We start from the raw sequence: 15,254 nt of genomic DNA, 5'->3' as shown, positions 1-15,254 counted from the left end.
GGCTTCGGCAGCCAGCACAATTACTATCCTCGCCGCTAGATGGGGGCTCCATTCATTCCATTTCTGACCTGGTCGAATGACTGGAAACAGGCTGCGGATTTTTTTCAGAAGGTGATTAAAGCCGTGGAGGATAGTGGATTCCTTGTGATAAGAACTGTGACGGACAATCACAAAACAAACGTCTTCATGTTTAGACATTTTTGAACAACCTCAAATATCCAGACGATAATATCCCAATCAAACTAGAAACAGGAAATCAAATCCTAATTTGCGGGTACCGGTACTTGGTTCATGCTTTTGAGGAGAGGATGGAGTGTGATATTTGCGTCAGCAACATCTCACTGCCTAGAGCTTCGACACCGCTAAATGGAACTGATTATGCACCAGGACAGAGGAGGAGTTCGATAACCATAACCTTATTTTATTGCTCTGGTGAAGTATCTGCAGGAGTTCGTGTAAGCTGCTGTACCCTATTGTCGAAGTCCTTCAAACGTACGAGCGTAACACGAGGACTTGCGACGTCTTCCCTTTCAGAATGTGTTTTGTTACAGTGTGAGGTCAAAGAACACCAGCAAACTGTTAGTGATATTATCCTAACCAAGTTCGTAAGACCTCTATTAACTGATATTGCGTTGGCAAGTACACAAAAAGTACGGTACCACTCCAAGCCTTCGTCCTGGAAAATCTTCAAATTGTGCATGAAGAGGCCAACTGTGACTTCATACAGGTAATATTGCCGATATTTAATATTACTGATGTAATTTACGAGCTTCAGTGAACATATGACCATACTGCATAGTGTTTTGTAGGCTGTCGTCATTTGAATGAGTTTGGAACATTGTGCGTCTATGCCTGCCATCTAGTTGAGAAATTTTGTCGCAGCCTAGTCGCAAAAAGCTCGCATAGAGCAGGCAGTATAGGAGGATCGAGACTGCGGAGCCGTTCGCGCAGGAAAGAATCGGGAACAGTTTCCAACTGTTCCTAATCCGCGCATGCACTCTTGTACAAATCACAAACTATCATAGATTTGCTGCACGAACAAAGCTTATGCTAAGTCATCGTCATCTTCTTCCTCACGTCATTACCGTGTGCCTTCTATAAATACATAAATAAATACGTTGCCTACTGAACCCTATTGGTCATTATTATTGAGGCATGATTTTAGCCTGTGGTATCAGGTACATTCAAGACCACCCTGAAACATCTTAGAGATCCTTGTATTCTAATTTATTGCCTGGGAGCGGTTGAGTGGTGCAGTGCTCGTGGGAAAGAAACGGCTAAATGATTAAAGAAATCTCTGGAATCTCATAAGACAAATTTACGACCCCAAGCCAAGCGCTTTAATTTAGACGCAGGACGCGAAACCCTTGACGAAGATAGCGTGTCAACAAAGATTTGGAGCGAAAAAGGAAATTAATTTATACCTTGAAGCACAGAAAAAATGCATTCAATCCGAGAAGAATATTGCAACCTTCGTAAAATGAGCAAAATTTTGATATGCGTTATTAGCATAAGTATAAGTGCATATGCCAGATTATTACTTAGCTCGCTTCCTGCAAGAAGACCGCCGGGGGGAAGATCTCGCGGGGAAATCTTTAGCTTGGGTACGCGTGACGGGTTATAAATATGCAGTAGTGGAGCACTCGAGAGCTGACTCTTTGACTGTCTCGCGAATGCGACGGTGTGATACTACCCCAGGAGAACATCGTGGATCAGACCTGAGCTGCGAGCTGTTAACATCCAGTACTATCTACTTGGGAATAGAAGTAAGTGAATAATCTGCATAATCAAGTTGAATTTTTCTGACTACATGTGTTTGTTAGCCTGTCATGGAAATGTACTGCCAATTACTCCACTATCTCGCTTGTAGTTTCGTATAACTTTGAGGGCCAAGTATTAGAAACAAGGTTCGTAATCTGGTTATAGCTCAGATGATTTCTGGCCGCTTGGAATAACACTTCTGTTGTAGAAAGAATGAATTTAGGCACTATTTGTGAATGTGTGTATGTGGGATGGACGTGACGTCGCTCAGAAAGAAGCTTTAAAACGTGTGAAATGGGACGTAATTGGAGACTGACATTTAAGCAGAACTCTTGGTAACTTATGTCTTTTTTTACAGTTTCCCTTCACGTATACCACGTGAAACATCACCGAGAACGGGAGAGAAGGACAGCAGGCTACAGAAACGGAGCAGCTGTCAAGACAATCGAGCATCGACGCAGGGACTCCAGAAGCAGAGCTCAACGCAATACTGGTAGAGCCACTGGACCACCTTCACGGGAGCTGTTAGAAGATCCTTCACCAGCCAGCATGGACCCAGTGATCTACATCCCTTCGCAGTGGGCAGAGTCATCTGTCAGCATGTGCTAAGTTCCATGGTTCCATAGAGAGCCGCCTCACAATGTCATCGGTACTCCCAGGTCAGGCAATTCCAATTTCTTGTAGCATGGGCTAGATTAAAATTAAAATTCAAGGTGGCGTCAGCCACGAGAGTCCTGTAAATAATGGTTGGTATAGGATAGGTTTGCACAGACCTCGAACTCTGGACGGTAGAATTTGTTATTTATTTTAAGTTTTCCCTTTGTATTATGTTTGTTTCTGTTAGTGGCATCTTTATACATGGGTCACGTTAGCTAGGTCTTTTTAGTAGACACGGGAACTTTGGGAGCAGTGGATTTCCTTTTATTTCCTTAGTTTTTTGTAGATAAGTTTTTCAAACTGAAGACTGATTCCTTGACTTGCACAGGTTAGCATGGCTGGAAGTGTAAGTCATGAGAGATAGCAAATCGCACGCATGGAAGTTATATGAACGAGTGCTGTGGAAATATGAATAATTTTGGTAGTGCCAGGGAATTGAACCCAGGTGTCATGATGAAATAGCCTATGGAGGCAAAGGAGGTGAGAGTAATAGGTATGTCCAAGCCCTATGAAGGCAGAGATAGATGATTCCAGCACTCAATGGTTAAATGTGTGTTAATGTAAGATGGTAAGAATTCCCTATGGTTGAACAGCTGTGCGTAATGTAGGATGCGGGTGGAACACTCAGCCATGTGATTTGTGTGAAGCAGGACAGTCGAGTGTGACGTCAGAGACGAGGTGATTTGTCTCTGTCTGTGTGTTTATATTTCAAGTGCTAGGGGAAGTCGCCCTTGGTTTGTGACCTTGAGTAGAGCGGCTGGTTTGGACCGCAGTTCGTTTGCTTGACTTACATTTTTATCTGTCTACTCAATCTTGCTACTTGTTTATTTAGCCACGTATTGAGGTAGCGGGGATATCTATGGTTGTTATTGTTATGTGTGGATACCTTTATTGGGTTGGACGGTGAGCTTTCATCCTGTCCAGGTCTTATACGGTATAGCTTTGATTACGGAAGGGTACGAGTTCGAGGTCGTGTGAGGCAACGTTTACGCATGGGAGATTGCTTTTGATTGTTCTCCATTTTGCACAGATAGTGATCTTATCTTCCGGTTTAGTCTTATTCTGTTGTTCAACCCTTGTTCCAGTCTGGCGGACCGATGGTGTTGGGAGAAGGAGGCCCTCGACAAGATCATTTTTGAACATATCAAATATTCGATTTCTTTGTGTACATACTTTTGGATTTGAGAATTTTTGTAATAAATTCATTTTGTTATTTTTTTTCTGAATGCAGCTTGGTCTTTCGTATTTTTTTCATTTTATTTTAGCTGATTCTTACCTGATTAGTCACATATCCTATTGTTTTATCGTAATTTTGCCCTTTGTTTACCCTTGTTATCCCTGAGATGTGCGCGACTGTGCGGCCGAGCGTGGATATGTGTTCAGGTAAGACTATGTGCACAAGCTCACGTTTGTGGGAGTTCTTTCACTACTGTACTCTGGGTTCGAGACCGGCATTCGCCTGACCGGAACCATAGGGTCCTGTAGGGCACACTACGTCATAAACAAGGCCTGGAAATTTTGGGAGCTTATGGGTTAGCGGGGAGTTCCAGAGTATGCCGCTAGATGTCATCTTTATAGGCTGACCTACACAATGCACTTAAATGGGAAATAACACAAATCTGTTTATATTCACCTGATGAACTCATAAAAATAATATAAGGAAGGGAAACATTTTTCAAAAAATGAATCGGTTTAAATCACATAGGCCTAATACTTATTCCGTACCTTGCCAGTCGATAATATTTTGAAGAATCCACTAGTCTAGCCAGTGTACGTAATTTTTTTAATATATTCCTGTGTGGAAGTTTAGGGGTCGGTGGATGCAGAGTTGGTCTCATCCCACAAGTGGCCACAACTGGTCCGTGGTCTGACAGTTGTGCACTCTGAACGGCCAACCGAGCAGAGGAGGGATGGCCAAGGCTCTACCGTGACTCTACGCCTCTGCATTCGGGAGACGGAGAGAGGCTGGTCCCCACTGTCGGCTGTCCTGAGAATGGTTTTCCATGGTTTTCCATTCTCCTGCACTAAGGCGAATTCCGGGGCAGTTCCTATTAGACCTATAGGCCACGACCGCCAAGCCTCTCACCTTCTCCGAGCATCTCCTTCATAGCAACAAATGTCCTGGCCTGAGAGACGGCGTCACCGTCTAAGGGGCCCGCCTCCCCTTCAGGGGAGGAGTGAAAACATTTAATAGCAGCAGAATAAATTGTGACTATGGCGTGCGTTTCTATATCACAAAACAAAAATGTTCTCTAAATAATCACACCAAATTTATTTTTTATTTTTTTATTTTTTACAAGTTGCTTTACGTCGCACCGACACAGATAGGTCTTACGGGGACGATAGGATGAGAGTAGGAAGGAAGCGGCCGTGGCCTAAATTAAGGTACAGCCGCAGCATTTGCCTGGTGTGGGAATGGGAAACCACGGAAAACCATCCACAGGGCTGCCGACAGTGGGGTTCGAACACACTATCTACTGGATACTGGCCGCACTTAAGCGACTGCAGCTATCGAGCTCGGTCTTCATTCATTCAGTTTCTGTCGATGGTTATAAATTATGTACTTAGGCCTATATCTATCAATTGACTTCCTCAACAAGATAGATTTCCTTCCGTTTCTGTTGTATTTAGCTCTTTGGACTGCTTTAGGAAGTGGGGTGAATACTAGAATTGCTCCTTTCGTCATAGGAGTTTCTCCGCAGGTGAAGCTGTCAATGACTGAATTATTTCTGGTCTAGATGAATATAATCTGGGGTATGATCACTTATGCGTTTGGCACACAGTTGTTTATGAGCGTGGTAACTACTAAATATAGATGGTATTTTATTTGGAGGAAGCCTCTTCTTTGTGGGGCTAACACTAAAATCAGATTTAAGGACATACTTGCTGTATACTTTCGATGGTCTGGTTGGTAGTCATAAAAGGCCTCATTTTTTGCCTTACCTCGAAACGGCAATTTTCTGCTTCTCTAGCAAGGTTTCGTCGGTAAGGAACAGAACAAACGTCACATTGTCTTCTTTCTTTGCACTGCCTGAAATACATCTTGGAACAAATCAGTGCACCATTTTTAACACTTTATTCACGTTTCCATACTGTGCAAGAAATGCACATTATGTGACTTGGCCCTACAAGAATTATCACAGTATTGAGAGTAACACGGCACTATTCGTCGCTCCCATAATAAAGCTAGCGGTAGTCTAGGTGTTTTAGGACAGAAGTAGACGAAGAAACGAGCTATACATTTTTTATTGCTAGTAAACGTCTTCAACCTGTGCCCTGATGGAGTAAGGTGGGCCTCTTAAAGCATTACGTACTTTCTCACGCCAAGGAGATTTGAAGCCGTGATTTGGGGTGCGGAGAAGGTGTGGGGCTGGATCCCGTAGCCTATAAAAAAGGTATGTCCCGTCATTCGCCTTAGTGCAGGTGAATGAAAAACCACGGAAAAGCATTCTCAGGACAGCTGACGGTGAGAACCAGATTTTCCGCCATCCGAATGCAGAGCTGTATGGCTGAAACTAGCCGTTGTGGAGCCACTCCGCTCAGTTATAGACGGAGTACCATAAACCTCCGTGGCTCAGGCGGCAGCGCGCCGGCCTCTCACCGCTGAGTTCCGTGGATCAAATCCCGGTCACTCCATGTGAGATTTGTGCTGGACAAAGCGGAGGCGGGACAGTTTTTTTTTCCGGGTACTCCGATTTTCCCTGTCATAATTCATTCCATCAACACTCTCCAATATCATTTCATTTCATATCAGTCATTAATCATTGCCTCAGAGGAGTGCGACAAGCTTCGGCAGCCAGCCCAATTCCTATCTTCACCGCTAGATGGGGGCTCCATTCATTCCATTCCTGACCCGGTCGAATGACTGGAAACAGGCTGTGGATTTTCACGGAATAAGATGAAAAATTATTCATGTTAAATTTAATGAAGGAAATCGATAACAGGATGCATCTATAAGGATTTTTTAATTCGTACAGCTATAGCACTCCAAAAGATAGCATGAAAACCATTTATAAACTGCAAACATATTATACAAGTAACTCTAATCGTTGCCTATGTGATTAGGCACGGCCGCCTTGATGCGTCGCTCTAGCTACCTCCTTACCGGCCTTGACAATCGGGTCCACGTACTGTAATCGGAGTAGTTACACAGCTCGACACGTGGCGCTGGCGGCCGACCTATTTGCGGTAGAAATGCATACTTCTTTATGGAAAATATATTGACTTTGATTGCCGATTTATCGTAATTTACAGTTATGGAGAATGTTACATAGGTTAATACTGTTAAAATGATTAATGCTAAAGGTTACTTTCGTTGATATTTGCCAAAGTGATGTCGTGAAATGAAACTGCGGGGAAATGACTTAGTCCAGCTGACGTTCTGATATTGACTCTGACTGCCGATGTATTTTAATTTAGAGAATAAAATAGTGTGTTAGATTGACTAATATTGTTAAAATGATTAATCCTAAAGGCTACTTTCATTGATACGTGCCAAAACAATGTCGTGAAATGAAAGGCGGAGGATGGAGTAGTCCAACTGACGTTCCTTAATTGTGAGGAATAATAGTAATCGTTTTTATTATCATGGCATTTTGATACATAGCAGAACTTACCACAATGCTTTTGTCTTCTGATGTTAATATTGAGATTAAGAGTCATTGTTCAATTAGAGTTTTAAAATTCTTCAAGCGCTGCTCTCAGGAAGGGGGCTGGACAAAACATAAAAGTCTTACTTCTTCCATATTCGTTGTATGCATAACATAAATATTTTGACTCAAACATGTTTAAATTTTAATTCAATATATATAGTTTCAGATTACATTTCATTCATACCTTTCACTAGAATATTAAATACCGGGCAAGTTGGCCGTGCTAAATTCAGACAATAATTTTTACTTGAAATGCAGTAGAGCGGAACAAGTTGTCCGCGCGGCGTGCAGCTGTGAGCTGTGAGCTTGCATCCGGGAGATAGTGGGTTCGAACCTCACCGTCGGCAGCCCTGGAGATGGTTTTCCGTGGTTTCCCATTTTCACATCAGGCTGTACCTTAATTAATGCCACGGCCGGTTCCTTCCAACTGCTAGCCCTTTCCCATTCCACCGGCGGCATACGACCTATCTGTGTCTGTGGACGTAAAACAAATAGCGGACGAAGAAGAAGAAGAAGAAGAATTTAACAAAATTCAGTGAGAGAAAAGTATTTTGAGTAAATAAATTGTAAACTGTTCTCTGCTCGATGATGATGATGCTTGTTTTCTAAACGGGCCTAACATCTAGGTCATCGGCCCCTTTGCTCAGGTAACAACACTTCATATGTTGGACTTACCGCCATAGCAGTAGTGATTCTTACTTGTCAATGTTTAAATGAAGTTTAGATTATCTTGGATAAAAATGTGTTGTGTTGCTGACATATGGCAAATACGACACCGCCTAAAGGATTATTCTATGAAAGAAAATTCAGCGTGATTAGCTGCTACTCCCGGAGGCCCGGGTTCGATTCCTGGCCCTGGCACGAAATTTCAAAAGTGGTACGAAGGCTGGAACGGGGTCCACTCAGCCTTGGGAGGTCAACTGTGTAGAGGGGGATATCATTCCCACCTCAGACATCCTCGAAGTGGTTTTCCATAGTTTCCCCACTTCTCCTCCAAGCAAATGCCGGGATGGTAACTAACTTAAGGCCACGGCTGCTTCCTTCCCTCTTCCTTGTCTATGCCTTCCAATCTTCCCATTCCCAACAAAAGGCCCCTGTTCAGCATAGAAGTTGCGGCCGCCTGGGTGAGGTACTGGTCATCCTTCGCAGTTGTATTCCCGACCCGCAGTCTCACGCTCCAGGACACTTCCCTTGAGGTGGTAGAGGTGGGATCCCTCACCGAGTCCGAGAGATAAGCCAACGCTGGAGGGGTAAACAGAGGAAAGAAAGAAAGAACGAAGGTAAATACCCGAAATAGAAACGGAAAACTAAGATGAGAGTGATACCTGCTTTTAGCCACTCCGTAGTTTTGCCCTGGTCTACAGAGAATTCGTGAAATGATAGTGTCCCTTTGCTCTTTTTTTCCTGTTCGGAATACAAAAAAGGCACACAGCAATATATATTCGAGTATTTCCTATCACAGTTAAAGAAAAGCAAATCACCACATCATTAAGAAACGAATTAGCGCATAAATTAAAATCCTTATTCAGGACGAAGTTACAGCGAAAAATCACTTTGTTCTTGTTTCCATAAAATTTCTGCTCGAAGTACGAAAAGGTGCACAAGAATGTCACAAATTCCAATATTTGTAAACACAATTTAAAAAAATATTCACCACACTACACAATAAAAAATAAACTCACTAGCGCATAACTATCAGATCTCAATATCAAGCCAACAAGCACCTCATTGCGAACACATTGCCAACATTTACGACAGCAAAACCATATAAATAAAACTGGAAATGCGGCAATTTGCGGTATACAGCTTCTTGTCAGTGGGTAGTAGGCCAGCGCTCCAGCGGCATTACGGTGAAACTTTCCAATTACAGCTTTATGCTGGGCTTCACAAGCGATTGTCAAGGCCGGTATAAGGAGCGCAGCGAGGAATCCAGTCGGCCGTGGATTAGGCAACGCATTAATAGGCCTACACTGACAACAACCCATAAGCCTGACATCTACCGGTAACCGGTGAGATTACAAACCAAGTGTCCCGATATTCTGACGGAAAATCTCCCGTTCTTCCAAGTCTTTTTTTTTTTTTTTTTTTTTTTTTTTTTTTTTGGCATTCGGGTCGAAGCCCACTCAGCCAGTGAATTATGAATGGAAGGGAGTTTTATAGGAACTTATGTTTTAATTTATTTGTTGCTCGGAGACAGGAGAGATGGATTCGTCTTCTCATCATAATGCCTGTGAGGACATCCAGTGGTACGCGTGACTAGGCCGTGGATCAGAAGAAGGTAGGAGTGTTGTAGTACTATAGGGTAAGTTCGATGCTAGGTGAAGGACTTAGATTCGCAGTCCAATGTCAGAAAGAAATGCATATAACTCAAAGTAAGCAGATTGATCACTTTTGTGGAGAATTGACGAAAGAATAGGGGGTAATTGGTATCCTAATGCCAATAAATTTTGAAGTAGGCAAGTAGTGCGTACAAAGTGGTGTGGACATCCAAAGAATATATGATTAAGATCGGCAACTGTATCAGCTGAACATGAACAGAAGGGAGATCGTAGTACTTGGATTTTGTGCAGATGCTGAGGGAAACAACCATGATGAAACTTCATTCTTGCGATTGCTCTGATGAATTGACGCGAATAGGGACGCTGATGGTGCCAAAGAACGTTTGGAATATCTGGATGGATAGTGGCATAGTGTTTTCCGCGTTGTTGGGAGGTATCATGCCACTCGTTGTTCCACGCCGTCAATTGCCGTCGACGAAGCAAGGAGGTGTAATCCGATGCTGGAACTGTCGTGTAAATCTGTTGGCCTTCAGTGGCAGCAGATCGTGCTGCTTTGTCTGCTAGCTCATTGCCTGGGATTCCTACATGGGCTTTTACCCACACAAATGAAACTTTCTTCCCCTGTGTCTCAAGTCGATGTAGCTGTGCAATAATCTCGTGTACGAGAATCAAGGATGATGTCCGTGAGTTAATGGTTTGTAGACTCTGCAGTGCTGATCTAGAATCAGACAACACCACAATCAACCGCTCAGGAAGATTTGCAGCGTATTCGAGGGCCCCCAAAATGGCTGTAAGCTCAGCCGTAAATATAGATGCTGTCGGAGGTAGCTTGAACTTACCACAACTGCCGGATTGAACATCGATATAGGCTCTACCCACTGTATTACAGTCCTTTGATCCATCTGTGTAGATGTGTCGGGCGTGTGGCCATTCTGCCAGATAACGTTTCAGGCTGACATCGTTACAGTTCACAGTGATCTCAAATGATGTTTCTAGTCGAATATCCAGTTTCTTAATAGTAGTTTCAAAAGAACAGTTAAAACTGGGATGGGTATCTGTAGTGCTTATAATACGCCTGCAACCACTGAGATTGGTAAATTCATCCACTGGGATCGGTTGACGTTTCTTTCTCCAGTAGCGGGAAGTCAGTACTAGGGTAGTCAGCTTGGATATCTTGTGAAGTATTGGAGACTCCCTGTATTGAAAAAGTTTGAAAATATATTTCCCCGCTAGATATTGCCTTCGTAGATGGAGAGGAGGTTCGAGTGTTTCAAGTAGCAGAGCATTTGTAGGTGTAGTCTGCATTGCTCCTATGCAGAGTCTAAGGGCCTTATACTGACATTTGTCTAGTTTAGTTAACAATGTTTTGGAAACCGTAGCAAAGCATCCACTTCCATAATCCAGGAGAGGTCGAATCAAACTTCTGTACAGTTGCAGCGCAATTTTCGGGTCACAGCCCCACCAAGAGCCGCTAATGGCTCGTAAGATATTGACTGAAATATCACACTTACGGAGCACATGATGAATATGTGGAGACCATGTCAATTTGTGATCGATGAGAAGTCCTAGATAAGGCACCACCACCTTGTAGGGAAATAAGTAGGAACCCAGATGAATCGTGTCCAGTGGGGGTCTCGAATGTCGAGTGTAGATAGAGACTGCTGATTTTCCTGCAGATATCGTTAATCCATGGTTATGAAGCCAAGGAGTGAAAGTCCTCATGGCAACCGTCATCTGTTCTTGACACTTGTCCAAGGATTCAGCTTCTGTATAAATGCAAATATCATCAGCATACTGAAGAACTTGAATCTCAGGAGAAAAAATAGATGTGAGGTCTGCTGTGTATATGTTAAAAAGCAACGGAGACAAGATAGAGCCTTGTGGAAGACCTTGGGATGTCATTCGAGGACCAATTGTCGTGCCATTGTGAAACATGATGAGATGTCTATCTTGTAGAAGGCAACTGAGGTTCCCAATAAAGTCCTCTGGGAGATGTAGGAAGCGTAATTTGTCTTCTAAGACGGCAATAAGCACGCTGTCATACGCAGAAGACAGATCAGTGTACAATGACACAACGTAATTGTTATTGCTCAGACCAAGTTGGATGTCTGTAATTAGATGTACAAGTGTATCTATTGTACCTTTCCCACGTCGAAAATCCATTTGTTGAGGTGGTAGCAGCTTGTGATGTTCTACCCACCATTCTAATCGATGCTTAATCATCCTTTCCATAGTCTTGTACAAGCAGGATATCAAGGACAGTGAGCGATAGGATGAAGACAGTCGTGGATTCTTCCCATTCTTCAATAATGGTACCAGACGAATAAGTTTAAATGACGGAGGATGCACTCTTTGAAACCACATCCTGTTCATCAGCTTAAGTAGTTTCTTATGTCCATCACTAGACATGTTGAGTAACATTGGGTAATGGATGTTATCTGGGCCTGGAGAAGTATTATTACTCGTTTTCAAGGCTTTAATAAGTTCTTGAAATTCAAATGGAAGAAGTAGTGGATGGAAATTATCTTCATGGCCATTGCGTGGTAAATAACCTATATGAGCTGAAGGAGGGGCCATTTTTTTCAGGATGTCCTCTTTTATTGGTATCGTACATGTAGATGTAAACTGAGGGCAGTTCTGTGAGTTTCGGAAACGACGAATATTCCGCCACATCGTAGTAGGAGAGATAGATGAGTTGAGAGAAGTACAATATTGGCGCCAACCCTGACGCTTTTTAAGCTTGAATAAGCGTTTTGCTTTCGCTTGAGTTTGTTGTACGGTGAGGAAATTAGCTTCAGAAGCATCCTGTTTATAATGATGGAGTGCCACACGCCTGTCATGCAACGCAGCTTGACATTCGTTATCCCACCAGGGAGTTGGAGGTCGTTTGCTGTATGCATATGGTCTGTTTTGTGGAATTGTAAGGCAGGCTGCTCGATTAATGGAATCGCAGAATGTTTCGTAGTCTCTGACAATGTCATTCGTTTCGTTGTATTCTTCCAGGATGAGATCTATTGCCTCCTTGTAACTTGCCCAGTCAGCTTGTCGAATTTTCCAACGATGTGTTGGGTAGATGGTATGAGGAATGGTTGATGTATTAGTCGATGTTAATAATATTGGAAAGTGGTCAGATCCTAGAGTGTCCTGTAGAACCTGCCAGGAGAAGTCGAGTGCTATTGAAGGAGATGCAAAAGTAACATCTACTGCCGAAGGAGCTTGATTAGGTCGGGAAATTCGGGTAGGGGACCCATCATTCAGTAGCACTAAGTTTTCTTCTTCAGCTACACCCATGAGTTGTATTCCATGTGAGTCAGTAGAAGAACTTCCCCAATTCAAGTGGTGTGAGTTGAAGTCTCCGAAGATAAGTACAGGCTGTGAAAGTTGGGAAAATAGTCGACGCAGTTCGTGTACAGATACCAGTTGGTTAGGTGATCGGTATACGGAAACAATAGTTAACGGTGAACCCCTGTAGTTAACCTTGATGGCACATGTTTCCAATTTCGACCCTCGAAGATTAAGAGTTACTTGATCATAAATGATGTTCTTCTGGAGGAGAATTCCAACCCCCCCATAACCATCACTACGATCACTTCTTATAAAATTGTAGCCTGGAAGCTGAAAGGGGGTAGTATCCTTCAGCCAGGTCTCACTAACTACACACATTGAAACGGAGTAATCTCGCAGTAGAGTCTGAAGGCTAAGTTTATGCGCTCGTATTGAGTGACAGTTCCACTGTATTATTTTATTCAGTTGATGTGCGGTATCCATGGTTATTCTGATTCAAAAGTGATGAAATAACGTCACGTATATGAGAGGGATCAATTTCCGAGGAGGCCGTGTTTTTAAGCGTCAAAATAAACTGGACAATGTTTTCAAGCAGTAGAGTTGTAGGTAGAGCCTGTGGTGTTGTTTGAGGCTGTTGACTTGGTTGAACTTGTTGTGTAGGGTATATAGGTCCAGTGGAGTTGGCAGGAGAACGCTGTCCATTGTAGTATGTTTTCCACTGGTTGTGAACTGGAACTCTAGACTTTGGGGTGGAAGGACGTTTGGGTGTAAAACGAGAGGACACCTTAGAGGTACTAGGGAAAGAAGAGTTGGAAAGGTTATTGGTGGGAAGTGGCCCACGTGCAGGGAAAGGAAGGGATGGAAATTCCTTGTGATAAGATGTACTTGCTGGAGGAGTGTTATTTTGCATCACAGTATTAGCATATGTGCTTGTAGATTCCATTTCGAGTGCTTGCTCAATGGTGATATTTAAATGGGCCATATTATATTTAATCCTACGCTGTCGTTCGTATTCTGGACAGGATCGATCATCTGCACGATGAGGGCCAGAGCAGTAAATACATTTAGGCGGATCTGGAGTAAGGCAATCTGCAGTGATGTGACTGTCGCCGCAGCATGCACAGCGTGCTTTGCTACGACACTGTTTATTTACGTGGCCGTATTTAAGACATTGGTAGCAAAGGGTTACATTCTGGACGTAAGGTTCTACACCACACCGAGTGTTAAATATATACACGTAAGGAGGTAAAGTGCGACCTTCAAATACAACACGCAACAGTTGCCGAGGCACTAGTACAGTCTGTCCGTCTCGTACAAGTTTACGGTGACAGCGATGTACTTCTAATATTTTCTTATCTGACTGAATTTCTGAAAGTAATTCTTCCTCCGAGAAGGACGTATCTACTGCACGAATAAGACCTGTCTTCACCGTTAGATGCCTTGGTATGTAAAGACTGAGTGAGGGGGATTGTAACTGAGCAAGCCTGTTTGCACAGGTAGCGGAAGAAAGTTCTATTTGAACCCTATTACGTCCCTTTGTAGTAATGTTCATTATAGAAGTACGCATGTCTGGAATTAAGGCCCTAATACACTTTCCCACGGACATTGGATGTAACCGGCCGATATGTTTAGTTACCGCACCTGCCTCATCGGGTTTATGTTCAGCATACACTATGAACGGACCTTCATCATCTAACTTATAGAGGTATGACTCATGCTGAGCGCTGCTTCGTACCTGTTGACTTGGAGCTGGGACGTATTCAACTGCACAGGCTGCACAGATGGGGCTGGCGGAAGTGGGCAGCTAGTTCGATGTTCATGAGAATTTTCTGGCACTTATTGACACTGATAGCTTCTTCACACTTAGGCCCTCTTCATTCCAGTAATCAGGACGCTCGTCCGGGAGACCACGTTTGCGTAGTGTAGATATTTGAGAAGGTATTTGGTCTACATCACTTAACGGTCCGTCTGAATAGCACAAGTTTAATGCGGTACCTATAGCTGAGCTAAGTGAATTATGGTTAGATAGAGTACCTAGGCCACCGTCTGATGATTCCTCCATCCTCACGAAGTCCCGGGGACCCTCGTCCCCACTCACAGGTAACACTAATCCCTTATGTGCACGTGTCTATATAATACTATTATTCAATACAGTCACACAGTTCTGTAAACACGGGCACGAGGTGATAGCGAGCTCTAGAAAGCAAAGCGAGTACAGCACAACCGTGTCTAGATGTTAAGGATGTTGGAAAGTTATTTTCACAAGATTAGTTTGCGTAATTACTTAGTTTTGGTATTTATTTGAGGAGCTTGTTTTTCTTCCGACTATATTCGCTTCCAAGTCTTGTGTATCACGTAGACACCGGTATTAAACGAGTTTCCACTGCCCTCTGTGGATTTTAATATTTTCTTTTTCTGTCAAAATTATGGAACATACTATACTACACGTGCACATTTCTGGAAGCGTATTTCCTGTTGCGTGAAAGAAGACTTTCCTCGAACATTTATTATCACTGTGTCAGCAAGAAAGAAGAGACTTTTGATCGGTGAATGTGAAAATCGAAGGCGAATTCCGCATTCCGATTGGTTCTCTTTGGTGGTTGCACTATTTCCTGTTTCT

This window comes from Anabrus simplex, chromosome 3 (assembly GCF_040414725.1).
Source record: "Anabrus simplex isolate iqAnaSimp1 chromosome 3, ASM4041472v1, whole genome shotgun sequence".
Taxonomy (NCBI): Eukaryota; Metazoa; Arthropoda; class Insecta; order Orthoptera; family Tettigoniidae; genus Anabrus; species Anabrus simplex.
Note: the sequence above shows the minus strand (reverse complement) of the source record.